Source organism: Lissotriton helveticus, chromosome 2_1, assembly GCF_964261635.1.
Source record: "Lissotriton helveticus chromosome 2_1, aLisHel1.1, whole genome shotgun sequence".
NCBI classification, from domain to species: domain Eukaryota; kingdom Metazoa; phylum Chordata; class Amphibia; order Caudata; family Salamandridae; genus Lissotriton; species Lissotriton helveticus.
This window is the reverse complement of record NC_136059.1, coordinates 1,812,103,784-1,812,131,466: the sequence shown is the minus strand read 5'-3', so window position 1 is coordinate 1,812,131,466 and position 27,683 is coordinate 1,812,103,784.

Here is a 27,683-nt window from a genome sequence, read left to right as displayed (position 1 = left end):
TACTGACGTCTCCATCAGAGGCCTCTGCTGGACTGATGACATAACGGACAAAATTTCCCTGTATGCCGATGACATTCTCATATATGTGTCCTCCCCCGGTCCTCTATCAACAGCTTGTTCCATGTTCTAACCAACTTTGGGAAGTACTCGGTGTATTCGATTAACTGGACCAAATCCACGCTGTACATGCTCCATGGTCCCCCGCCCCGGTTACCTCGAGGTTTTTCCATTGCGGTGGCCACCGAGGGCTTTTAATACCTTGGTATTTATGTTACGCCTGATCCTAAGTTATTCTATGACCGCAATGTGTTGGGTCCTTTGCGCAGACTCCACAGCGACGTTGCCCACTGGCGGTCCTTCCGCTTTCCCTTCCAGGCAGGGCGGCATTGTTTAAGATGTTGGCACTCCCGCGCTTCCTCTACGTATTGCAGAATTGCCCCTTCCTGGTGCCGGACTCCTATTTTCGTGCGGTGGAAAGTGAGCTGCGTCTTTTGTTATGGGATGGTGGAGCTGCCCGTATTGCCCTTTGTAGACTTTTTCAGGGCTGGTACGACGGAGGCATAGCCCTACCCAACCTCCGTCTTTATTACTGGGCGTCGCAACTGGTGGCTGTCAACAGCTGGATTCACGGCTCGCCCCTGAACCCGGCCTTCCTTCTTGACAAATGTCAAACTGGGCGGGCGGGGTATTTGGGGGCCCTCTACAGTAAACCGGCTAAAAACAGATATGTAGGACCTATGGCGCACACGGTCGCAATCTGGCATAGGGCCACTAAACGATTGGGATGGTCGGACAAGATTACTAAAGTGACACCCCTCTGGTCCTCACAGCGCCTGGGATCCCTGTGCTTCCTCCAGGGTTTTGACAAGTGGGACGCCATAGGGATTTCGGAGGTGGGTGACCTTCTTCATAAAGGGACACTGCTTACATTTAGTGAACTCCAGGCCAAATACTCCCTTGCACACACAGAATCCTTCCGTTATTTGCAAATTACACACGCTATTAGGGCCGCTGTTCCGGACCTTACCTCCATACCCGCGACCTCCCCCCTGGAAGACAGGTTATTGTCCGAACCTATCCCTGAGAAGGCCATTTCCTGCACCTACCGGAAGCTCTGTAATAACCTCCCCGACCCATTTCAGTCACTACGGACCAAATGGGAAGCAGATTTGGGTCCCTTGGATGAGGAGGACTGGCCCTCGGCACTGATGTCCCCTAGGGAATCGGCTATCTGCCACAGATAGCCGATTCCCTAGGGGATCCAGTTGAAGGTTTTGCATAGGGCCTACATGTCCGCTCTCACCCTGGCCAAAATTGGTAGGCGCCCTGATACACTGTGCCTGAGGGGATGTGGCTTGCCTGGTACTTTCTACCACATCCTATGGGATTGTCCGGTGGTGCAACAGTTCTGGGGGGGCACGGTCCAAAAGATGAGTAGATCCCTGGGTAAGCCTCTTATGCCATCACCAAGGGAATGTGTCCTCAACATGTGGGGGGCGAATGATTTGACAGACCATGAACTTCAGTGGACGGCGCTGGGGTTTCTGTTGGCTAAACGCTCCATTGCAATGAGGTGGGGCTCCCCGGAAGTGCCGCTGGTGGTGGGCTGGGTGGCCGAAATGGACCGCTGCATGATTGCTGAGAAGACTGTTTATAAAATTAGAGGCTGCCCTAAGAAGTGGGACTCGAAGTGGGGACACTGGAACAGATACCGGGGCGAACTTTGTGATTCGCCTACTACTGAACTAGCTCTGTCTCGTGCTGGACCCTTGGGTCGAATGTAGCGCTGACTTACATTTTATTTGCTTTTTGTATCGCCCTATGAAGATGTAATGGTGATGTGACTAACTCTTTGACTCTGTTTTTCTTTTTCCTCAATAAAATCTTATGTTAAAAAAAAAATTGTACCATCAAAGGATGTGGTGCCTTATCACACCGTTATAAAAAAGGCAGCGAGTTTATTGAATATTACTCTGCCCACTGCTCATTATAAACCTAATATTTTAACTGAGGTTCTTCATTCACCTTCATCTGTTATTGAACCTATGTTACCCTTCAATGATGCTTTATCTGAGCCCATCTATGAGGTTTGGAAGAAACCTTTGTCTGCTCCGGCCGTTTCTAGAACAGTGGCGAGGAGATACAGAGTGGCACCTGGGGACCCTGAATTTTTATCGACACATCCCCTACCGGAGAGTTTGGTTGTGCAGGCTGCCTGCTCAAAGAGATCTGCTGGTGCTTTTCCACAGGTTCCTGGGGATAAAGAATCCAGAAAGCAGGATCAAACTGCCAAGAAGGTTTTCTCCTCAGCCAGTATGGCGTTAAAATCAACCAACGCAACGTGTTTGATGGGAAGGTATATCCATGCCTTGATGGATTCTGTCAAACAGTTGATTCCGAAGATCCCTGAGGATGACAGAAAGGATTTTCAGGAGGTGATATCGGACACACAAGCAGCTGCGAGACAGGTGATTCAGAGTGGTCTGGACATTGCTGATTCGGTGGCGTGGGTCATGGGCTCTTCCGTGGCCACTAGGAGGGCTGCCTGGCTTAAATCATCGGAGTTCTCTGCAGACGTTCAGTCTGTTTTGATGGACTTGCCTTTTGATGGCTCAGGATTGTTTGGCAAGAAGGCTGATGCTGCCTTGGAACGTTTTAAGGACAGTAGGGCCACTGCAAAATCTTTGGGTCTCCAGTCCAGAGGTTCTACTGGAAGGCGTCTCAGGGGTTTTGGAAGATCTTCCTTTCGTTCTTACAGACCATCTCAGCAGCAGCCACAACAGCAGCAGAATACGCTATACAAGTCGTACAGGGGCAGGCAAAGATCCCGCCCTAGAGGGCGTCAAGCTTCCTCTTCCTCTTCCTCCTCCCCTTCCCAACCCCCGGCCAACGCAGCAAAGCAGCCCTAGATCTGCCATTCCGGATCATGTGGGTCCAGTGGGGGGTCGGCTTACACATTTTCTACAAGATTGGGAATTAATAACATCGGATCATTGGGTTCTCAATCTTGTAGAGAATGGGTATGCACTTCCTTTCCAGGAATTCCCTCCCAATTACCCTCCTTGCCAGGGTTATTGTTCGGAGGACCACCTGCTTCTCCTGCAGGAAGAAGTCCTGGCTTTATTCCGAAAAGGTGCGATAGAGGTGGTTCCAGAGCAGGAAAGGGGTCAGGGATGCTACTCCCGGTATTTCCTGATCGCCAAGAAAGATGGCAGGCTTCGGCCAATCCTGGACCTCAGGATTTTGAACCTTTACCTGAAACAGGAAAAGTTCAAGATGCTCACTCTTGCGCAGGTTCTTCAAGCGCTGCTAAAAGAAGACTGGATGGTGTCGATCAACTTGCAGTGTGCGTATTTTCATATTCCCATCTTGAAGTCGCACAGGAAGTATCTCCGTTTTACGGTTGGGTCACAACACTACCAGTTTGTGGTCCTTCCGTTTGGTCTTACTACTGCGCCTCGGGTCTTCACCAAGGTGATGGCAGTGGTGGCAGCTCATCTCAGGAGAACGGGGATACATGTGTTTCCGTATCTGGACGACTGGGTGATCAAAGCGGAGTCGCCGGAGAAGGTGCTCCATCATCTGCAGGAGACAACTCAGTTGTTGCACAGGTTGGGTTTTTCGATAAATGTACCCAAGTCTCACCTGGTGCCCTCACAGCGCAACCTGTTCATAGGTGCGGTACTGGACACTACTGTGTGTCGTGCATTCCCTCCTCCTCAAAGGATTCGTGACATACAGGAGATGATTCCTTTGTTTTACAATGGAGCGGTCGTTCCAGTCCTGAAGGTCCTTCGCCTGCTCGGTCTGATGGCTTCATGCATTCTGTTGGTCAACCATGCACGCTGGCATATGAGGGCACTCCAGTGGTGCCTCCGCAGGCAGTGGTATCAGCACAACGGAGATCTCAGGGAGTCAGTGAGGATCTCCAGAGAAACTGCAGCGGATCTGTCTTGGTGGAGCGTGGAAGGCAATCTGTCTCAAGGAAAGCCTTTTCAGATTCCTCCATCGGTTGCCACAGTGATATCGGATGCGTCCACTCTCGAGTGGGGTGCTCATCTGGGGGACCTGGAGGTCAAGGGTCTTTGGTCTCCAGAGGAAAGGTTGCTTCACATCAACCTTTTAGAATTGCGGGCGATATGCCTGGCGCTCAAGGCCTTTCTCCCTTCCCTTCGCGGTCAGTCGGTTCAGGTCCTGATGGACAACACGACCGCGATGTGGTACATCAACAAGCAGGGAGGAGTAGGGTCGCAGTGTCTCTGCAGAGAGGCTCTGCGTCTCTGGTCCTGGGTTCAGGACCATCGGATTTGTCTGATGGCAAATCATCTGGCCGGAGTTCAGAACGTTCGTGCAGACAGTCTCAGTCAGCAGTTCTCTGCCGATCACGAGTGGAGGCTCCATCCGGGGGTAGTTCGCAACATCTTTCAGATGTGGGGGACTCCTCGGGTGGACCTGTTCGCCACTGGCGAGAATGCTCACTGCCTGTCATTCTGCAGTCTCCAGTATCCGATGCAAGGAGCCTTGGGGGACGCGTTTCAGTTGAGTTGGAGCTCGCAACTCCTTTACGCGTTTCCTCCCATACCATTGATTCCTCGGGTTCTGAGGAAAATTCGCCAAGACCGGGCCCAAGTTATATTGATCGCCCCGGATTGGCCCAGAAGGGTGTGGTACTCAGACCTTCTCCACCTCTCCTCTCACCCGCCGCTCCGTCTCCCTCAAAGGGCAGATCTCCTCTCTCAGATGGAGGGGCAGGTTCTACACCCCCACCTCCAGACATTGCACCTTCATGCCTGGAGATTGAACGGGGCAACCTGATTTCTTTTTCTCTCCCTCATGATGTGGTGGATGTCATTTTGTCAGCCAGGCGTGAGTCCACTAAGTCCATCTATTCTTATAGGTGGTCTAAATTTGTTACTTGGTGCAGGGAGAAATCTTTAGACCCTTTGAGGGCCCATTTATCTGATGTTCTCCAGTTTGCCCTTTCTCTGGCACAGCAAGGGCTTGCGGTGGCCACGGTGAAAGGTTATCTTTCTGCGCTGTCGGCTTTTATCTGTTTGCCTGACCAGCCTTCTCTTTTTAAATCTCCTATAGTTTTAAGGTTTTTGAAGGGCCTCACGAATAAGTTCCCTCCTACCCCTTTTATTGTACCTCAGTGGGATTTAAATCTTGTGTTGACATTTTTAATGGGTGCTCCTTTTGAGCCTCTTCACAAATGTCCTATGAGGCTTCTGACTTTCAAAACGGTTTTCCTTGTTGCAATAACCTCGGCAAGGAGGGTAAGTGAGCTTCAAGCTCTTAGTCACAAGCCCCCTTTCTTGTCCATTCATGCTGATCGAATGGTTCTTAGGACCAGGGCTGCTTTTCTGCCAAAGGTGGTGACTTCTTTCCACCTTGGTCAATCCATTACCCTTCCTACCTTTTATCCTCCCCCACACCCTTCCAAGGAGGAGGAGAGATTACACCGTCTTGACCCCAAGAGGGCGGTGTCTTTTTACTTGGACAGGACTAAAGACTGTCGTTTGGATGACCAGCTCTTTATTGGTTTTGCTGGCTGCAAGAAAGGAAGAGCGGTCCATAAGAGGACTTTGTCGAGATGGATCATCCTCTGCATTAAGATCTGCTACTCTTTGGCCGGTAAGGAACCTCCAGAGGGTATAAGGGCTCATTCTACGAGAGCTAAGTCATCAACCTCAGCGTTGGCTAGAGGTGTGCCTGTTGAGGATATTTGTAGAGCGGCAACTTGGTCTTCCCTCCACACTTTCACGAAGCATTACTGCTTGGATTCCGAAGTGAGGAGGGAGGGCCACTTTGCGCGCTCTGTCCTCCAGGATTTCCTGGTCTAGAAGAGTGGACACCCTCCTCCGGGAGTGGGGACTGCTGTGGGACTCTATTCACAAGGTGAGGAATCCGCACGGCAGATGTATCTATCAGAAGAACAAGTTACTTACCTTCGGTAACGCTTTTTCTGGTAGATACTATATCTGCCTGTGGATTCCTCACTGACCCACCCGCCTCCCCGTTGTCCACTCTTCTATGCCAGAAGTTTCTATAATGTATTATTTTATTGTCAAGGAGTTGTTTATTTCAAATGTTTTATTGCATTTGCTTCACACTGTGTGTGTTACCCTGATTTCTATACTGCGTATACTGTGTATATGTCTACTGTCATCGGTCTGTCCGTGTGCCTTGAGGGCACGGAAAAAAGGGCGGAACTGATGTCATCTCGCCGGCGTGGGCCTATTATACGCGTCGGTGATGTCAGCGGAGTCGCGACCGGTGCCGCGCCTCTATGACGTCGTCCACGTCCACGTCGGCGCGAAGCTACAAAAAGAATTTCCGAATGTTGCTGACGAAAGGGGATATTCACAAGGTGAGGAATCACAAGGTGAGGAATCCACAGGCAGATATAGTATCTACCAGAAAAAGCGTTACCGAAGGTAAGTAACTTGTTCATCTGACCCATTTGACGTGAGTACTTCTTCGGAAGTCGACACGTGCTGACACCTTTGGGATAAGATGTAAGGGAAATAGGCAGGACCCTCAGTGAGAGCAGTGTAGGGAAAGATAATCTTTGTTTTCTTCCTCATGAAAAAGGATTTGGATTCAGCGTCAATTCTTGGTTGCATTTTGATTTTGGAGTTCATCACATTTTGCCTTCTATGACGAATTAATTATATTCGTAGGTTCGGCTCTGTATTGATTTTTCTGTACCTATATTCTCTAATTCTTAGGTGCGTTTATATTCACTTATTTTTGGCCTTATGATAAAATCCATAAACTTGAATTCAGAGTCTGTGGTCTTTTAAACATGACTAAATTGTAAGTATAATTTTGAATTGTTTACACCCCTCAACCACTTTCAGCAGGCAAATAAAAGACCATCTGTGCTGAATTTAGTAGGGAAGGCAAGGACTACATTTAGCGTAATCACCCTTGTTGCGCTCTGAATGCTTATGGGTTTGGAGTGTGTCTGAGGGGACTTCTGGCCTGATAGGTGTGTGCCTCCCCGTCACTTGTGTCTTTGCATCACGTATACTTTCTGTAAGAAACTGAGATGTTTCTGCTGAAGAGCTGTAAAAAGACGCAACGCCTTCTGTTAGCTCCACCTGAAAGATATTATCCTACCTGAGGGTTGCATCCCTGTTCCTTCACTCACGAAAAAAATAATATTTTGTCTTGTTATTTTTTTATTTAACTTGGGTGGGTAAATCTGTGATTAGGGGTTGGCAGAATAATTGTATTTATATGTTGCCAGAGCATGTAGAGTATCGATTTACACACTAGGTAAAAGCTATCAAAATATGCTAATCTGATGTTGACCCTACAACAGCCATTTTCTGATACATGTGAAACGATTTTTGCAGTTTAAGGCAGTAAAAATTGAAACATAATTTCTGCACTACTTAGCACATCACCATAAAGACTGTCCATACAACTCTGGTTTTTGGGAAATATGTCTCTGTTTCCGTGGTTGTCACTTGTCGGATAAGTTCAGCATGCTCTTTTAGGAACATTACCACCATGATTTAAATTAGTGGTTTAGCCTGTTCTCTTCTTTGGCTTATAGAAATGATTGTTCAATGGTTTAGAATGTCCACAGGATCTTGTTGGCACATAAATCATCGAGAGTGGATAAACCTGTGGTGACAATATTGTGATCATTCTGACTTCTTGAGTCACCAGGTTCTAACAGTGCCATGCTGTGCCTTGTCATGACCAAACAAGTCACACCAAGGTCATGTCATAATTTTGCAATTCTATATGATCCAATTGTATTGCACCACATAAGAGTTCCACCTAAATACAGGTTGGATCCTAGTGCTACTACAGCGACTTGTTTATAGAGAGAATAACAATTAAAATGTTTAGTTAAGCTCCCTATGAATGACAGAAGTGAGTCATTAGTACCATCACCATCAGCACGAGTCAGCAGAGGATCTTCAGAGGCAGCGGTCAGCTTCAGGTGTCAGCCACTTCAAACCCGTTTTCTCATGATTTGCCTTTCTTAAACATCCTTAAATTACAATCTCACATCCATAATATTAATGCTGACAGTACACAGTCTCACCCTGCCAACTTCTTGCCCCCCCCATTCACCCAGTGCAGCCCCCAGCTCCTGAAATCCCCTTTTGTATTGTCCTTTCATGTTTTCATTTTTTATCCCCAATAAATACTTCAGTAACCCAGCAGGCATGGGCATTGATCAATTGATGGCATGTAGTGGGAGTTGAATTTTCCCAGAGGAAATAATGTAAATTTCTGAATCTGCTGCCGTCATGAAGACAATAACATTGGCAAAGACCCAACTCCTAAATCGCTACTCCAGACACCAATTTGGGCACCTAGGTGCCGATGTGCCATTTATAAGGATTTCAAATCCAGATGCTCAACTAATAATTGTTTAGGACTTTAACTTTAGGTGAACCACGCTGCCCTACTTGTAATTTTGGAGGATTTACTCAATATTGATATTGTTGTGAGAGCAGTTTTTAGGTTCAGCCTTGGGTCAGAACGCAAGAGCTGCTCTGGTGAAGATCTGTTGTAGTTCAGTAGGTGAGGAAAGCCACACCCACTCCCCTGTCTATATTTGTCATTGGCTTGTGTCTTTGTCCTTCGTAAATGCTGCCTTGAGATTCGTTTATAGGCTTGTTAGTCCCTCCTTATTACTGCCATATCCCCATTTGTATCCTCCCATGGCTACTGACCCCTTTACTTTGAGTGTTACACGGTATGTGTTATTTAGAGTGTGAGCACTATTTTCTTTGATGAGGTTCTCCTACTGCCTTCATTGTCGATACCTTCTCAACCCCTACCCCTGCCTGTGCTCCTGTTGTCTGTGTCTTCTCGCCCCCTTCTCACCCATCCCTTCACCTGCAACTCCCATTGTCTGTGTTTTCTTGCCCTTCCCCCCGCCCACACTCCGGTTGTCGTGTGTTCTTGCCCCTCCCCCTGCCCACACTCCGGTTGTCCATGCCTTCTTGCCCCTCCCCCTGACCACACTCCTGTTGTTTGTGTTTTCTCGCCCCCTTCTCGACTCTCCCTGCCCGCACTCCTGTTGTCCGTGTCTTCTCACCCCGTTCTCCCTCCTTCCCCCGCCCGCACTCCAGGCGTCCGTGCCTTTTCCCTTCATTGAATTGTATAAATATGCCACTCAATGCCCAATCAATATAATCTGAAATGCAAACCGAATGGCAATCTGACAGGGAGTATAAGACAATGAGAGGGAAGCACGCGCTTGATTGTGCTTTTCGTAGACCCATAGAGCAGAGACTGTGCTTCCGGGGGGTGCTGGGAGTTCAGAGTACGGGGTCCCACTCCTTTCTTGAAGCGGAGGTACATCCCTGTTCTATCGGAGATGGTAGGGAATTACAAGCTGTGTGTGAAACCAGCGCTGCCCAACCCCAACCGTGTCTGCTCACTCGCCTCTTCATATCGTAAATATACCTGCGTTATGCTGCACTTGACAGACACTTTTAACCCAGAGAAGCAAAAGTAGGTGGCACAATACTGGAACTGGGGAAGGAAGGGCAGTGGAGGAGAGTGTTTTGGAAAGGGTGGGGAACAGCCGCGGTCAGTAGTGGGAGGTAGTGGGATGACCTGCAGGGCGGTGGCGTGGGGAGGGGCAGGGTACGGGGTAGCAATGTATGGATTATGGAGTTTTACAGGTAAGTAAACATATAAATAAATTAAACGAATTTCGTTGTGTGCACTGCATCACCAAATGCGATGCAGTGCACGCAACATTTGTTTTATTTATTTATATGTTTACTTACCTGTAAAACTCCGTAATCCATACATTACTACCTCCCACCCTGCCCCTCCCCACATCACCGCCCTGAAGGTCATCCCACTACCAACTGTGGCTGGTGAGGAATGAAGGTGATGAAGAGAGCCGAGGAAGGGAGGGAGGTGCTTTTTAACCAGCACGGCGCCTGTTTATCCGCAGTCTGACCGTTTTACGGACTGAAAGTCCTACTTTTATTTTTGCTTCCCAGAGAGAAATCAAAAAGCGACTAATCCACATTAAGTCACGCGGAAGTCAAGTCCTCGCATTCTGTGAGAGTGAACTCAATGGAGGTGTTGACAAAAGTTGAAGTTGAGGGATGACAGCTTGTTTCCAAATGCCAAAAAAGTGCTCATGAACAGAATCCCCTACCTGGAGGAAAATTTGTATCCATTTTATTCCTGTGTCCCTGGACAGCGTGTCTCTCCCTAAATTAGTCTCCTTGCATTATTGCATACATTTCGTTTATGGGCTTGTATGTGCTGTGCAGGCTCTACGCAATTCCCCCGTGTCTGAGTTCAATGCTTGTACTCCAGGTGTGGCCCGTCATTCACAAAATGTCTCGATTGTATGAATGCCCTCATTGCTGAGTCCTATGCATGGAATCGTGTGTGTGTCATATGTCGCCTCCTCCCATGAGTGAGACCCAAGCCTGCACTCCATGCATTGTATTGTATTGCATATTTATATACCACTGAGGGTAATATTTATGCACTACATGTGAGGTCTCTTCAAGGCACCACATCTGTGGGCCCACTTCCAGCATTCCTTATGTTGGTCTATTAACTTACCTTTTGCATGCATGGATCTAGTCTAAAGGTTCATGAATGTTCAATCGCGTCCAATGTATGGTTGCCACACATGCTCTCCATATGTGGGCCCTTTTCCTGCTTTATAAGTGAGTCCTGTGCCTTCACCCTATGTGGATTCTATGCATTTGCACTAAATGTTGGTCCCATGCATGGACCCTATGTGAGGATTCTATGTATTCATGCACTGCATGTGTGTACCCCATTTAAATGGTACCCATGTATGGGTCTTATAGATGCATGCACTACAACTGTGGGCCCTCTTCATGCATACCATCTGTGGATCTTCAACCTATATGTGGGTCCAATACACAGATGCCATGTGTAGTCTTATAACCTATGCACACACACATAGTGCATAGATTCCAATAGACACAATTCAGGCGGGAGATTCCGTTTCTTGAAACCAAAAATGGCTTTCTTTCAGCTGTCTCTGGCCCAAAATTGCCTTCGCTTCGATATAATTAAATGCTAAAAATAGAATCCCGTTTTTTTTTTGTTTGTTTTACATCTCCCACTCTTCTACTCTAAAATGTTGGCATATGTGCATGTGTTCCCAACGTACTTCCCTATGTGTGGGCCCTATTCCTGCCTCCCCCATGTATACAGCCTATATGCTGGTCCCTTGAATGTTCCCACTGCATGAGTGGGCCCTACATACAAGCACCTCAGGTGTGGATACTGGTCATCAGGGCTTTAAGTGGGATGAAAAAAATGGAGGTCTCTCAAATGGGTGTGGTCAATGTAATTAGGGGCGTGGCTTAAAAACATGTAATCTAAAAATCTGTGCTTAGCATAATGTGCCGCTTGTCTTGTATTTTGCTGTTTCTGTAATTGTATCCAGATATATGATACAACACGTAACATCATATCCACAACAAGTCAGGACTATTGGCTTTGCCAATGGTTGTTAGTTGCATACGATAAATAAGCAGCAACTATGGCTTGCTGTATAAAATATTTAAAAAGCACTAGTGACACCACAATGATGTTGCTCCTGAGTTTCAAAAAGAGAAGGGAAATCCAGAGAGAGAATGGTTTGCTTTAAAGGATTTCCAGTGTGAGCACACACAGTCTGGAAAAAAACCGACCGCCTGTGCCAGGTCACGTAACGGAGCCTGATAGAGATCCGTTTTGAGGCCCCCTGTAAAAAACTGCCGGTGCTTAGCACCAGCAAGACCAGGCTCACTTAAAGACCTGCTGGTCATACAAACTATGTGTAGGTTTTACGTATCCATCACCCCAAGCAGTGCTGCTGTGACATTAAGTTATGCATAGACTGGAAGGGTGGGTGAAGGGCAGCAGAGGCAGGCTGGGAGGGGCTTCATACCCCAGTAGCATGCCGACAGGAGCTGAAGAGTAAATGTGTTTGTTGTTCTGTCTGTGCACTGAGGTGTGGTGGCGCAGGGCCCAGCTCTCCCAGGCCTGGCAGATCCCCGGCACGGGTTATTCAGCAAGCCTCTTATAGCTGACCCCTGAGACAGATAAGGAGCCGCCGAGCTACCAGTGGTGTCTAGAGTGGGCCCTCACAAGGCAAACTTGTTTGGACTAGTAGTCAAGATCAGCCCGGTCAGCCTCCTGGCTGGGGTAAGGCACACACCAACACCCTAAGTTTCTCTTCCAAGGCCCGGATTAGTTCTGAGGGGCTCCGGCCTGCTTGGAGCTTTAAGACATTGTGTTGTGATTGTCACCCGGCCGCGCTCGGCCCATGGTTTGGGAAAGAGATATGAAGTGTGTGCATCTGCGGCTAATAAGGGGAGCTATCAACAGAATAAAAAATAACCTCCTGGCAGACCCAAACATCTTACACTAAACTTGACCTGTGTACACGAGCACATTCAGTGCAGTTATTTGTCCCAAAGCTGATGGGAGGGCACAGGCTGTTGTTAGGCCAAAAATCACACAATGGGACGGCTGCAGTTTGGAGCTGAGCCTGTTGCCACAAAGCACTTTTCGAAGAACCCCTGTTCTTTCAAAGGAAGCTGGGTGCTGCTCTGTAGTTTTGCGCTCTAGTCGTTGCGGTATGACGCAACGACGCAGAGCTTGGCAGCCATTTTAGGTAGTTAGTGCGGAGCTGGTAAGAGATAAAGACGTGCTCCCTGCGCTCTCCGAATTGATATAATAAAGTTGGTTACCCACCTGCAATCACGCCTGTTGAGCTTCTTGAGGGTGAGCACCCCTTCTACAATTGGTGACGAGGACGGGATGGGACAGAAAGAGACGCCTGTGTCCCCCAGGGTACAGTGAACCACAACCACAGCAACAACAGTCTGCAGGCAGGTGCCGGCAAGAGAGGAGAGCGTGGCAGAGGAGCACGACCAGGCTGCCGTTGCCCCACCATCAGTGATAGCTATTCCTGGGTCCGGCCACAGCGCCCACCTCTACCACAACAAAAGGTGCAGCACCCAGTGAAGGTGGACAAAGTGAGCCCAGTCCACCGCCAGGCCAGCGCAGGGAGCACAGACTCCACATGGATGTCCAGAAGCATGAGGACCTCCCTCAGTGAGTAAGTCCGCCCACACAGGGGGAGAAGGGAAGAAAGAGGAGGGAGACGCCCATCGTACTAAGGACAAGCCAAGCACCACGCCCAGAATAGCCCACCAACCCAGCCTAGGCTCTGGCGGAACAAGCCCAGCATGGCACAGAGGGCGTATCTGCGCTTCCTCAGAGTCCCACACGCCAGAACGGACAAAGAGCGCCAGGGAGTCCCGGAGGGGTGGAAAAAATACCAGAGAGACAAGCGGTGATGTGTGCCCAGTCCTCCTCGCTCACAACGCCGGTTCCCTTCCTACCCAAGCCAGGAGATCCCACGAGGAAATGGGAGGACTGGGGGGAATACGTTATGAGCTATCTGGAGGTGCTAGAAGATGAGAATTGGGAAGCGTTTCCCAGCAACAGAAGGAGGAGAATACTACTCGAGAACTTAGGCCCGGAAGGCATCAGAGTCTTCCAGAATCTAGTCCCCACCCCACGACAAGCGGCTGACGATGACGTGTTCCAACATGCGATCAAAGACTTGAACGACCACTACAGACCAGCGGTGTGCACGTCTATCGACAGGTTTAACTTCCAACAGAGAAAACAAGCGGTGGGGGAGTCTATAGACGAATACGTAGCAGCGTTGAAGAAACTGGCCATCACATGTAAGTTTGGCACCTTGCAAATTAATTCATCAAAGACCAGAATGTCATGCACACCACCAACTCGGCGATCCAAGACAAACTGTGGGTAAACGGAGACACGTCCCTGAAGGAAGTAATTGTCAATGTCATTGCCAAGGTGAAAAAAGCAGAACTATCCAAGAGGTGTGCAGAGGCAGCAAAAAGGGAAAACGCCGCAAGACCCATGGTCAACAAGATCTCCGAAGCCGACCCGCCAGACAGGGGCAAAGCTGTGGCAGGGGACACGAAGGCACAAGCCAAATGGATGCCCAAACCATCGCCAATGAGGAGATCCACAAGTGATGGAAAGAACACGTGCTACAGGTGCAGCAGCCCGTCCCATGCGTCCCAAGACAAACGTTGTCCGACTTGCCTTGCCAAATGCATGTACTGCGGAATCATAGGGCACTATGAGAAAGTGTGCAGCCGCAAACAGAAAAGACCGGCTGTCAAATACATTGCGCAGGAGTCTGCAGTGGATGGGGAAGCGGAAGAAGATGAGGACAACGTGCTGTGCATGAAAGAACACATACTGGGCATCGACTGCAATCGCTCCAAGAAAATAAAGATGGTGCTGGACTCAGGATCCTCGTATACCATAATACAATTCAAGGTATGGGAGGATTGCTTCAAACGACACCTGAGACCTCACCTGGAACCACCAGACATTCGACCTGTCACGTACATAGGAGAACCCATCCCCATGGTAGGGTACCGAACATTGAAATTTGATTTCAAGGACCGCAGTGCGGAGTGCAAGCTATATGTGGCAGAAAAGAGCCCCTCAGTGATGGAATGGGTGGACCAAGGTGACTTAGGCATACAGCTGAACCCGGGTGGCACCACGCAAGTGCTGATGACCAGTCCTGCACAACCATCAGACGTCACCAGGATGAAGGATGACTATCCCTCCGTATTCAGTGGCAAGGACGGAAAACTGACAAAGTTCACGCACAAGATCGACCTTAAAACAGACCCCAAGCCAGTGTGCCACAAGGTGAGAAACATCCCGTTGGCTATCAGAGAAACAGTACAGTTGGAGCTACAGAGGCTTGAGGACAATGGCATCCTTGAGTCAATAGATAGTGCGGAGTGGATGGCACCGCTTGTGGTGGCAAGGAAACCCAATGGCAAAGTCCGTCTATGCGTGGACCTGAGAGAAATGAACAAGAACATTATAGTGGAAAGGTTCCCACTACCACGGATAGATGAGATGCTGGTGAAAACGAAAGGAGTGAAATGGTTTTCCACCATCGACCTCGTGTCAGCATACCATCAAATAGCCTTGCATCCCTCAAGCAGGAGACTGACGTGTTTCATAATTCCTTTTGGGTGCTACCCCAGGATGCCGTTCAGACCAGCGTCAGCGGCTGCCGTATTTCAGAAACTGATGCACAAAGTGTTCAAGAACACTGAAGGCGCGCAGTACTTTCAAGATGATATCTTGATCACGGGCAAGACCAAGGCAGACCACGATGCAAAATTGTCCACGGTGTTGAAAGTCTTGGAACGTAATGGACTCACGGCGGAATTGAAGGAGTGCCGATTCAGAATGACGTCTGTCACCTACTTAGGCCACGAGATCAGCGATCAGGGTGTCGCGCCCAAACATGGCAATGCAAAAGTCATATGCGATGCACCCCCACCAAGAAACAAGAAAGAGGTTCGCTCGCTCTTAGGAATGGGTGAGTTTTATAGTAAATTCGTTCAGCACTTCCCCACAAAGACGCACCACTTGCGCCAACTCCTCCGAGACAAGACATCCTTAGTATGGACTGAGGAGACACAGGAAGAATTCCTGAATATCAAAGCGGACATTGGAACGGCTGTCCCCTTACAGGGATTTGATCATCAAGCAAGATCCATTTTGACTACAGATGCAAGTGAAAGGGGACTGGGGGCAGTCCTAATGCAGGAGACGCAAGAAGGGGAATTGTCGACTATAAGCTTCGCGTCCAGGTCACTGTCGCCAATAGAGCAGAAGTTAAGTGTCATAGAAAAAGAGATGTTCGCAACAGTCTGGGCCTTGGAGAAGTTTTGCCAATTCATTTGGGGCACGAGATTCAAGCTGAGGACGGACCACAATCCTCTGGTCAAGGTACTCACCTCTGGCGGACTAGTGCATGCAACCCCACGCATAGCAAAGATGACCTTAAAATTGCTGGATTACAGGTACGACGTAGAACACATCCCAGGAACGAGAAACAAAGTAGCAGATTACCTCAGCCGAACATCTGCTATGGACAGCCCTGAGGAAGAGGAGGTCAGCGTGGCCTTCATGGAGGATCATGAAAGAGTAATAAGTGCACAGGAGTGGAGAGAAGCTTACGAGAAGGATTTAGACATCGAACAAGTCAAGCAATTCATAATGCCGGGATGGCCAGAAAAGAGGCATTTGCAAGCGGAACACAGGAAGTTCTTTGAAGTGAGAGATGAGTTGTCCATAGGGAACCAGGGAATTTTCCTGCAGAGAGGAGATAAAGGGATTCCCTCTAATTCCTTGGTACCACACCTACTTGCCATCCTGCATGAGGGGACTCTGGGCATTGTGAAAGCAAAACAAATTGCGAAACAAACGTACTGGTGGCCGGTGATGGACAGCCAGGAAGAAAGACATGTTCGAGAGAGCTCGCAGTGCCAAAATGCAAACAAGTCACAAAGCATGATGCACTCTTCCTTGGGTAAGTTTGACAACCCCTCTAACCCGTGGGGGGAGTTGTCGCTAGATATCCTCGGTCCTGTGCTGGATGCACAAGGTATCCCTAAATATGTGGTGGTGCTCATGGACAGGTATTCCAATTGGCTGGAAATCGATGTACAATAGGACATGGATACTGAGAATGTGCTGAAGTTCCTTATCGCCACATTTCTGAGGAAAGGGATCCCACGTTCTATCTTGAGTGACAATGGTCCTCAGTTCACGTCTGAGAAATGGAACACGTACATGGGAAGGAATGGCATCAAGATCAAACACACACCAATATATCACCCCGCCGGCAATGGCTTTGCTGAAAGGTTCAATAGGGTTATCATGGGCTCCATTCAATCGGCAATAGAGGCAGGAAAGAACTGGGAAAAAGAATTGAGAAGCATGCTATGGGCCTACAAGAACACCCCAACCCGCACGGGATACAGCCCCTTCAAAGTATTAAGAGGTAGAGACCCTTTCACGAAGGACAATGTTGCCTGGAAAGAACGCACCATTACGAGCAAATGGTCACCTGCGGTGGTCCACCACAACTTGGAAAGAGCACAGAAAATATATACAGAACACTACAACAAAAGGTGCAGCATGAAGGAAACGGTGTTAGAAAAAGGAGAGTGGACCCGAGTCAAAGTGGCCCAGTTGAGAAAGAAAGGTGATAGTAAGTTCAGTGCACCCTTGCAATTAAAGGAGGTTTACAGCCGAGCAGTTTACTGAGTGACGGTAAGATTTGGTCTCAAGATCGGATGTCCAAGTGCAACAAATTACTGCAGTGGACCAAAGTGGAAGATCCGTAGACAGTAGACCCTGATGAGCAACAGACTGAGGAGGTACCTGTTGGAGAGGAAGAAGTGAACGGTGGATCAATGGAAAGAGAAGAAGAGTCAGAGGAAAGTAGCGATCTGGTCAGCCGGGAACTCCCGGGAAGCTCCCGCGAAGCGCTACCGAGGGGGGTACACCAAGGAATGAAAGAAGAGGAACTAGATCTCCCTGTGAACATATTGAGGACACAAACAGCACCCCGGTGAGACATACTCGTGCTGGCAGAACTGTGGTAAGACCAGTGAGGTACAGAGACTTTGAGATGGGGCATCTTAATGAGTGAGCTGGTTATGAGACATTAAGACATTTCTTACTTTGTTTTTCAGCCTTACATTCTTTTGTTGTTTCATTGGTAAAGGAAGGAGATATGTAGTCTTGCGCTCTAGTTGTTGCGGTATGACGCAACGACGCAGAGCGTGGCGGCCATTTTAGGTAGTTAGCGCGGAGCCAGCAAGAGATAAAGACGTGCTCCCAGCGCTCTCCGAATCGATATAATAAAGTTGGTTACCCACCTGCAATCATGCCTGTTGTGCTTCTTGAGGGTGAGCACCCCTCCTACATGCTTCACTGATAAAATGTTTCCTACTGCATCTAACATCTAATTGTAATAAATGCGAAGTCTGAGGGCGAAGGACCCGACCCACGAGGACCCATGTTTGTTCGATATACCAATGATTTAAACCCACCATTATACAACAAGTAACCACCCCTTCTTCTGCAAGTGCCAGCGCTGAGCTTGTATTAATTGCAATGAAAGATGTGCTTATGTCTGTTACTGTATTTTGGAATTGTTTGACATGCGTGTCTTTCGAAATCAGCAAATGCCAAAGTCTGGGTACACCTGACAATTGAGTTACGGAGAACACAGATGATGGTGTTAAACTGTGCTGGTTTGGGCAGGTGTGTGCAGCAGAGTCATCGAGCCCAGTGGTGTAACAAAGATACCAGGGGCCAGTGCAGTAATGCAAAATAGACTCCCATCCCTTTATTATGTAGTGGAATATAGCCATCATTGGAGGTCACAGGGCCCCTCAGATGCCTGAGCCCTGGTACTCCTGCACCTGTTGCAAGTTAGCTCTATGCCCCTGAATGAGCCCAGAAAACAAACGCACATCTATGCTGGAATATATCAGACAAGAATTGTGAACTGTCGGGCCTGGGCTTCCAGTGGCCTCTCGCATACACTACAGAGTTTTAAATGGTGACAGTCTGTTTCTTCATGGCTACTACATCCAGAATCTTGTCTATGAATTGTTCCTCGCCTCCATCCTGTCACACATACAGATACACTCAAACACACCTTCGCGCTCTCTTAAACCCACCTGCACGCGCCACATAAATCTACTTACATTTACATACACATAAAAGCACTAGCAGCCCGTCCCGACATTGTCCGGGAGCAAAAGGCTGCTTCAGGGCGGCAGCCCGTCCCGACGTTGTCCGGGGGTCCCCTGGAGCGCAACCACCACCTTCAGGGCTCCCAATCAGCCGAACCGCCACCTTCATGGCCCCCAATCATCCGCACACAGTTCACCGCTCCTCCCCACGCTAACGGGCCACTCCTCCCCGCGCGTCACTTAGCCGCACACGTTCCGCCTACTCCCAGCACTTCACTGAGCTGCACACGTTCCGCCTCCTCCCAGAGCTCCCGCGCTTCACCTACCTCAGCCTGACTTCACCGCTCCTCGTTCCGCCTCCTCCCATTGCTTCAGTCAGCCGCACACGTTCCGCTCCTCCCCGCGCTTCATCTATCTCAGCCCGACTTCACCGCTGCTGTCCGCCGCTGCTGTCCGCGCTAGATGATGTCAGCACTCACGTCCACGTTGTTTGCTCACACGGCCGGCGCTACTTCTTAGGGACTACTTTTTTTTATTGTTTATTTTTTAAATAACGTTTTTTGTTTTTATAGCCTATGTCCATCTACAGGACCCCCCCCCCTTTCCAACGCTGTATTGGGTGTTGCGATTGGTTGTGTACTTTTCGAGTTTACCTGGCTCAAAGGATACAGTTCTCTCTTTATAATAGTAGTAGTACAGATAGACATGCTAATAAGTCTCACTTCATATGTTCAGCGACTTGATTATTGTCTTGTTCACAATTATGTTAAGCACTCTGATACCTTTAGGTCTAGGGAGCGCTATATAAAACCTATATAAATAAAATAATGCCCACACCAGTGGTATACCTATCTGCCATTTAGCTCTATATTTTAGAGTGAAATGCGCTTGTATGCCAATTTTTGACATGAGGTCTCATTTCATTTTACAAAATAGCGCAAAAACTCATTTTCCTCAAACAATAGTGTCTCATGTTCTGATTGTTTACGTTGTTCCTACGCTCCTGTGCGCTTAATTTTACTGTCAACATTGGCACATTTACACAACATAGCGTAATGGTTTCATTTTGAGAATTTTGCGTCGAAAGCATAATGCAAAATTCCCCAAATTACACGAATTACAGCAGCATAATTTAAATTTCATCTGGGGCTAGTCCACACATACAAAATATTCACACACTAGTCTGAAAACTAGTGCAGCCGCACCGATATTTACATAACATAAATATGTGTTCACATACCTACACACACATATGGATACATGCATAGCCAGTCACAGGACTATACACACAAACAAATTCCACACTCACCAAACTGACCAGAATTAGGCCTTTCTGGATGCACAGTGCAATATCCCTCACCCTATCCTTCCAGGGTATTTAGCATTAACATGGTAGAAAACACTGCATGAAAGAAATTTATATGGAAATTGTTTGCCTATATGTTGGTAAGTTTCATACCCAACTGGTTTTAATATTTAGTAGTTCGACTTGTGAGCCCTAGTAAGAGATTTACGTCTCCTCTTTAGGTCTTACCTATAGATAGTTTCATGTTAAAGACCTATTGTAAACAATAAAGTACTTACAATGGGTTTTGATTAGCCCATTTCATGCCAATGTTTGACTTTCTTGTCAATCTTGTTTACTTGCTTCTTTTTTGTGGCTTTCCTTCATCTCTTTGTGTTTGTTGCTCCTATGAAGCATAGTTTTTTTTACAATTCTCTTGATTGGATGACTTGTAGCCTTCTACTGCTTTCATTCAGGGAGCTACTTTTTAGTTTGAACCTTTGAGCCTAGCGGCAGCGCGCATGCACTGCTCGCACTGCGAGGCATGCAGTAGTAGAGTATGCTGTGTACGCCTCGCCCACTCTCACATACTTTTCATTGGCTGGTGTCATTGTCCTTGGTAAATGCTGGCTTCCGATTCATTACAAGGCTTGTAAGTCCCTCCTTGTTACCGCCTTTTCTCCATTTGTTACCGCCCATAAGGACTTGCCTCCAGATTAATCAAACTCAAATTCTGCGATTCCTAAATTGCGAGAAATAGCGAATCGCAATTTAGAAATCGCAGAATGGGATTCATGAAAAATTGCGAGAAAAAAAAGCGATTCACAATTGGCCGCAATCACCGATTGCGAGTTTCCAAAATTGCATGAAATTCGCAGAATCGGCCGATACCCTTGTTGAAATTGCGATCTCGCAATTATCAAAATCGCAAATTGCGATCTCGCTAATTGCGAGATCGCAAAAACGAGAGTCGCATTTTGAGCACAGTGATGACATCACAACCAGGAAGTAGGCAGTCTCCACCCTCATTCTGCATTGTGAGCCTGAAGTGGAAGCAGCATTGCTCAGAGCTCCACTCCAGAGTACCTCCAGCTGAAAACCAGGAGACACCCAACTGCAGAACATGTCACAGGAAGCTGCAGGGGAAACTTCCTCAGGAAGGAAAAGGAAAATTAAATTATCGGAACAAGAACTTGAATATCTTATAGAGGGAGTGTGTAAGGAACACGACCGCCTCTTCTGGTAGGACTTCAGAAGGGTGTCGGAGGCCGACAAAAGGAGGATTTGGGTGCGCATCCGCGCAAAAGTAAATTCTGTGGGAGTGACCCAGCACTCTGTGGATGATTTGAAAAAATGGTGGTACGACCTCAGAGGGCGGGCCAAGGAGAGGATCACAGAGAGGCTGGTGGAGCGTGTCACAACAGGAGGAGGAGAGCCCACTGTCCCACCCAACACCCCACTTGAGGACCGAGTAGAGGACACCTTGCATCCCCAGGCATGCGTGGGGGTAACCCAGCTGGACTCCTCCCGACTCACCCAAGATTCACAAGGTAAGTGCCATGCGACTGCGATCCTGTCCCCTAACAATGGCCATGACCCCAGACCATCCCATTAGAAACCCCAGTCATGCAGCCAAACCACACCACAGAAGCCCTATTGCATTGTGGAACATGTAGTCTGACCACAATTACCATCTAGCCCCATACAGCCAGACCTGTTCAGTGAGAGTCAATCCTGCAGCGAATCAGGGAATGGTAGCCTGCATGCATGTAGCAACCTTCAATGTGTAAGATACATGTAATTAATCAACGTCCACTTTACATCACAGGTGGCGCTGAAGTACCCAGTACGGATAGTGATGCCCTACAAATAGAAGACATTACTGAGGACACCGAGGGAGACGCACATCCATCCACACAACCAGGACCATCAGGGCAAGCTGCCGCACCAGCAGTAGTACCACCACCTGCCCCAGTGGACAGTGCCACCTCAGCGCCAACAGGCGCACCACAACCACAGCACATGACTCACACACCAGTGGGGCTGACAACTACAGCTGCTGCGCGAAAACAAACCCGCCGCACTGCCGCTGTGAGAAGCCAGTCCAGCGGACTGGTAAGGGAGCCGTGCAATACCACACCACGCGCTGGCTGGGGGGGAATGTGCGGACACCTGGGCTCTCTATTGAGCACCGTATGCTCCACATCCACCAGACACAAGCCCGTCATCTTGCAGCAATACATCTACAGCTCAACAAGACCGCTAGGAATGTTGGACAGCTGTCCGACAGGATGGAGAGGATGATTGGGGGCCTCCGCCCGTAGGCGCCATTGAACATTTGTAAAGTACCATGAAGGGCCATGCTGCTGAGACAATCATGCCCTCCTCAAATACATGGGACATATGACTCAATATGGCTCTCATGTTACTGTGTGAGACATTCCAACTTTATTGTGCAAAAAACAATAACAAATATTCTGTTCAACTTAATCTGACTCATGTCATTATTTCTATTGTCATGCATGAGTGAAGTGTTGGGTGAGGGGAGTGGGTGCACTAGAAACCGTTATTTGTTATTTGGTTGCGGCGTCTGTGTCCTTCAGCTGGATTTTCCCCGCGTGCGTGACACGCATGTGCAGGTGGGTGGTTGTCCCCTTCCGACTCACTGCCAGATATCTCAACAGGTATCCTGCGCTTGGTAGCAATGTTGTGGAGTATTGCACACACGGCCACAATGCGGCAGCAGACCTCAAGCTTGTATTTGAGGGCCCCACCAGTCTTGTGCAGTATGCGGAAGCGGCTCTTCAAAAACCCAAATGTCCTCTCAATGCAATTCCTAGTGCGGATGTTTGCTGCATTGTAACGCCGTTGCTGTGGTGTTGCAGGGTTGAGGTAAGGGGTGAGGAGGTACTCGCGGAGACCGTAGGCGCTGTCACCTGAATGAAAGTCGCAGAGGGCGAATGCATGTTCTGCGCAGCTACATGATCACAGTGTACAATATGGGGGCATGTGTACTTACCTAATAGGTGTCCTTCGCCAAATTCTCCCCTGGCCAGTCATGTGTGAATGCCGCTGTGCCTGAATATGAAGGAGTCATGTGTGCTCCCCGGGTATTGTGCCACTATGTCCGTGATGTAAGTCTTAGCGTTGCACATCATCTGGATATTGAGGGAGTGGTAGGACTTGCGGTTGAGGTACATGTATTCCGTTTGTGCTGGTGGGCAGATGTGGATGTGGGTACAGTCAATGCATCCAATTACATGTGGGAATTGGGCAACGTTGTAGAAATGTAGCTTGGTCTCATTCAAGTCCTGTTGGGTGGTCGGGAATGAGATGTAGTGGTGTAGCCGGGTCAGCATTGCCTCCAGGAAACTCCTTAGGCAGCAGGACATGGTGCTCTGGGATATCCCCCCTGCAACAGCGACTATCCCCTGGAAGCTTCCAGAGGCAAGTAGGTGCCGGCTGCACAAGACCTGGACATGGGTGGGCACGGCATTGGTCCTCCTTGTTGGGTGCTGCATCAGGGGGTCTAGGTCCCGGATCAGCTTGATGATCATTGGCCCATTCAGGCGGTACTTAGAGTAAATTTGCTCCACAGTTTGGCCCAGCAGGGTGACCTGCAGGTGGAATATTCGATCCTGGATCCTGCGTCTGTTCCGTGCTGCAGCCTGGAGCCTTCGCCGCCTGACCACCATGTAGAGTCCTGGCATTGTGAGAGTCCTCATGCTACTACTGTGTTTCCTTACGTGTTTTTGTTCAGGACTGCACCTGTGGCTCGTTAGTTATTTTTTTTATTTTTTATTTTTTTATAAATGGTTACCACCTGCTTTTGGTTCTCGTTAAATTGCACCTCGCAAATAGCTATTTTAAGCTTTTTCGCTAATTGAGAGTTGTCATGAATTGCGTTTGCGATTATTTAGCGAATTCGCAAAACAAATCGCAGAATCCATGGATTCTCGCTATTTCCGATTCCCTATAGGGGTTCCTCCTAGATTCTGCAAATTATTTTGCGAGTTCGCAATTTTATTTTTGCGAATTCGCAATTTCTGTGTTTTTGACATGAATTGCTTTTCTGTTAATTGTGATCGCAATAGCTAATTCGCAGCTATTGCGATCGCAATTTTGCTTCATGAATCTGGCTGTTGGTCTTTTACTATGTCCTAACGCGGGAGCTTTCATTGCCTATTTCGAGAACTATTTACTTCATTAAGGGACACAGCACGCATGGGGTGCCAACTTCGGTAATGGCGGTCGCTTCCTAACCTAATTTGCATTTTTTTTTTTTCTTTCAAACTTTAATATGGAGCGCAGCGCCCACTTCAGGGACACCCCGCTCAGTTTGTTATTATTATTTTTAAATGTAATACAGAGTGCGGCACCCGCTTCAGGGACACCGCGCTCGGTTTATTTTATTATTTTAAAAAATGTAATACCAACGCGGCGCCCGCTTTAGGGACATGGCGCTTGTGTTGATTTAACTTTAATAATGAGCGCGGGTCCCCGCTTCAGGGACACAGCGCTCTGCAATGCAATAGGTGTTGCTTATGGTATTGTAAATATAATGTCTTTTAATTCTTTTAAAAAGGCTTTGCCATTTGCAGTGCCAACAGCTCCAAAACTTGCAGTTGCGATACCTATTGCATTGTAAATGCTTGCTCTACAATGTAGGCAAGCAGAGAAGGACTCTTTCATAGCCTGAATGCCTGCCCATCAGAACTTAATTTACTTGAATGAGTTCTCATTCTTTTACCAATCTAAAACATTTTCTGGTAGTATTTTTCTTGTCCCTATTTATAATATTTGTGTCCAACTGGTGATTATACAAGGGCAATTACATTCGAGTCTTAACGCTTGATCTAAGTCATTACAATACTCTTGACGTGAATCCTACAACAGGATAGAGTGGCACCTCTTTTTGTAAGTGTGAGCTGTGATGTGACTAGCATAAAAATATTCTGAAATGTAATACTTTGGATGTCTTGGTTTTTAAAAGGTGAGGTCCTGGAAGTAAAATTATTTGAAAAAGGTAGTGTGGATATGATGCTTGCAACTAGGATGAAATGATTGAGGTGCTGTCTCTGAAAGAAAACAGTGGTTTTAGCACCCAGTCTGTGTATTTATATATAGGTAGATTTGGATGAATTATATGCATAAAACTGTTTTGATTGTTCTGCTGCCTGGTGAACACAGAGGTTTTTCTTGAAGAAAACAGTACTGAAGTTCATGGCTGTGAGTTTTACATGTAGTATAGGTACTTTTTATTTACAAAGGGTGAGATGTAGTGTCTTGTGAATTAAAGATGACAGGACCCTTTTGGTCCATAAAAGACTCAATAGAACCGTGACATAGGTGCTTGAGTGTGTGTGATAGAATTCTCAATGTTGAATGTTCAGTTAACAGTTACATGCTGAGGAATAAAGACTTGTAATACCAAGCTCCATGTGCGGCATGATCATTTGCATGTCCCCGAGCTGAGGAGGATGCTACAACTGGCAAAGAGGTAGAGGTTTACTTAAACTATGCAACCCGAAGAACTAAGAGTGCTCTCCCATACAGTTTACCGTGGTCCAGTGGTAGCGGTAGTGCATGCACATGTGCATCAGTTAAAGAGAAGGGCTTACAGAAAGTCTGTTTGTCATCCGCTAGAAAGTTGTTAGCAAAGTTGAGAAAGATATTTTGTGCCACAGCACACAACAAGAATGGCATACATACAGTACAATAATACTAAAGGCTGCAACAACCAGGTACAGAGAAGCGCCAAAGGCAGTAATTGCTAAGTGCAAGGAAGTGCTAAAAGTGGAAACCATTTCTAATACTAAGAAACGCTAAAGGCAGTGTCAACCAGGATTTGAAAGTGCAACGAGTGGCAATAGCCAGTTGCAAGAGAATGGTAAGTAGAAGCAGATAAAATGCAGAGAAACATTAAAGGCTGTGATATCCAGAGAATTAGAGAATGCAATCAGTCTTACGAGAACCTGAGTAAAGAGAGCCATCGATCTCAGCACCAGATGCTACAAACCAAGCAGAAGCACAGGGTTGTGCTTACGAGGCTGAATCACATCGGAATGACTGAAAGGCCACGAGCAGTAGTTGGATTAGTAACATTTTCTTTTCCAATGGCTGCTTAAAAGAGCGTTGTCAAATACAGCACTGCTGCCTTCTTGAAACCACCACCTCTCCTCGATACCACTTAAAAGCAAAATATTGGCGACAGATGGACTTCCTGGATCATAACCTTCGATGATTTCACTGATGTGCTGGAAGAACAAAATGCCAAAAAGATTGTCAAATATCTGAAGAATTTGTTGGATGAAGGAGGCAAAGAAGTGAAATAACATCTGAAAAAATAACATCTGGTAGAAAAGTGACGTACCCTCAACTCAAAGAGATGTAGAAAACCAAGTTCAATCCAATGCCAAATGTCTACTTTGAAAGGTACATTTTCAAACAAGAAAGGCAGAAACCTGGTGAAATAATTGATGTTTGTAGAAAGACTTGCAAGTTCAATGAGTTCAGTGATGAACAGGCCATGAGTCTCAGAGTGATGGATAGGTGTCACTCTGATTCCTTCAGATGGGGAAGGCTAAAAGAGATACTCAGCTTGGAGTGAGTTCTCATGTCTACCAGAGAGGAAGAAAGAGCTGGCAGACAAGCACCTAACATGGAGGCAGGAATGGCCCAAAATGAATCAACGCTGAGTGTGACAAAATAATGTATGAGGCCATAAAGGAATGTCTCCAAAGATAAAGAAGTTGTGTTTTCCATGTGCAATTTCCTTTCCACAAGAAGGTAAATGTCCAATTTTGGACAGATATTCCAAGGATGCGAGAAAGAGAACCATTTTGTAATGGTTTGCAAAGCAAGGAAAAGATCAAATGCACAGCAAGAAAATAAAATGGAGGAAAGTTCAAGTGTGTCAGGTTGAGAAAACAACATGGATGCCAGAAAAGTCCAGATGTTCCAATCATGCTCGCAAGACTAGGAGCAAAATCAGTTGAAGCAAGTAGAAACTGAACAATGTTGATTTTCATCAAATTCCTCGTATAAAACATTTTCAAAGTCATTGTCAAGCAACAGTGAGGAAGATGGGTGTGTGATGTCAATATTGACCGGTGGATGATGTGCACATATAGGATTAGCTTTTTGTAAGGAAGAATGTTGATCAAAGTACATCGACAAGTGAAAGTGCAAAATTCATTTAGACACTGTCCCAAAAACACACTGAAAAGTGAATAGGTGCTATATACCTTTTATCATATGCAGTGGTGTGTCGATAAACATTATGCCAGTGGAAAAGGACAAGGAACTGTCTCCAGTGCCCTGTTTAACCCTGTTGAAAACCAAAGTGAATACGTGGGCTACTTTGATGCCACTTCAAAGTCAAGGTTCATTCATAGCAACTGTGATAAAGAGATGAAAGCACAAGAACCAATTAAGGTCTGCAAGGCACTTCACTGAGTGCATGTTTACTCAGTTTCAGTCCTGCTGCTGACAACGAGCTGATATCTGTCAACTACAATGCCAATGCCTATCATGAGATAGTAAATCAGTTTACATCCTTGTGTCATTGACTAGGAAGACTTAAGGCAATGAAAGCTCAACTTCACATAAATGAGGACATCTGTCCTGTTGCTCAAGGACATTGTCGACTTGCATTTCATTTACAAGAGGCTGTTGAGCAAGAACTTGAGACATTATTAAAGCACAACATCACTGAGCGATCTACTGGTTCGAAGCCACGGAAATCACTCATAGTGGTAGTGCTGAAGAAGGATAGTGGA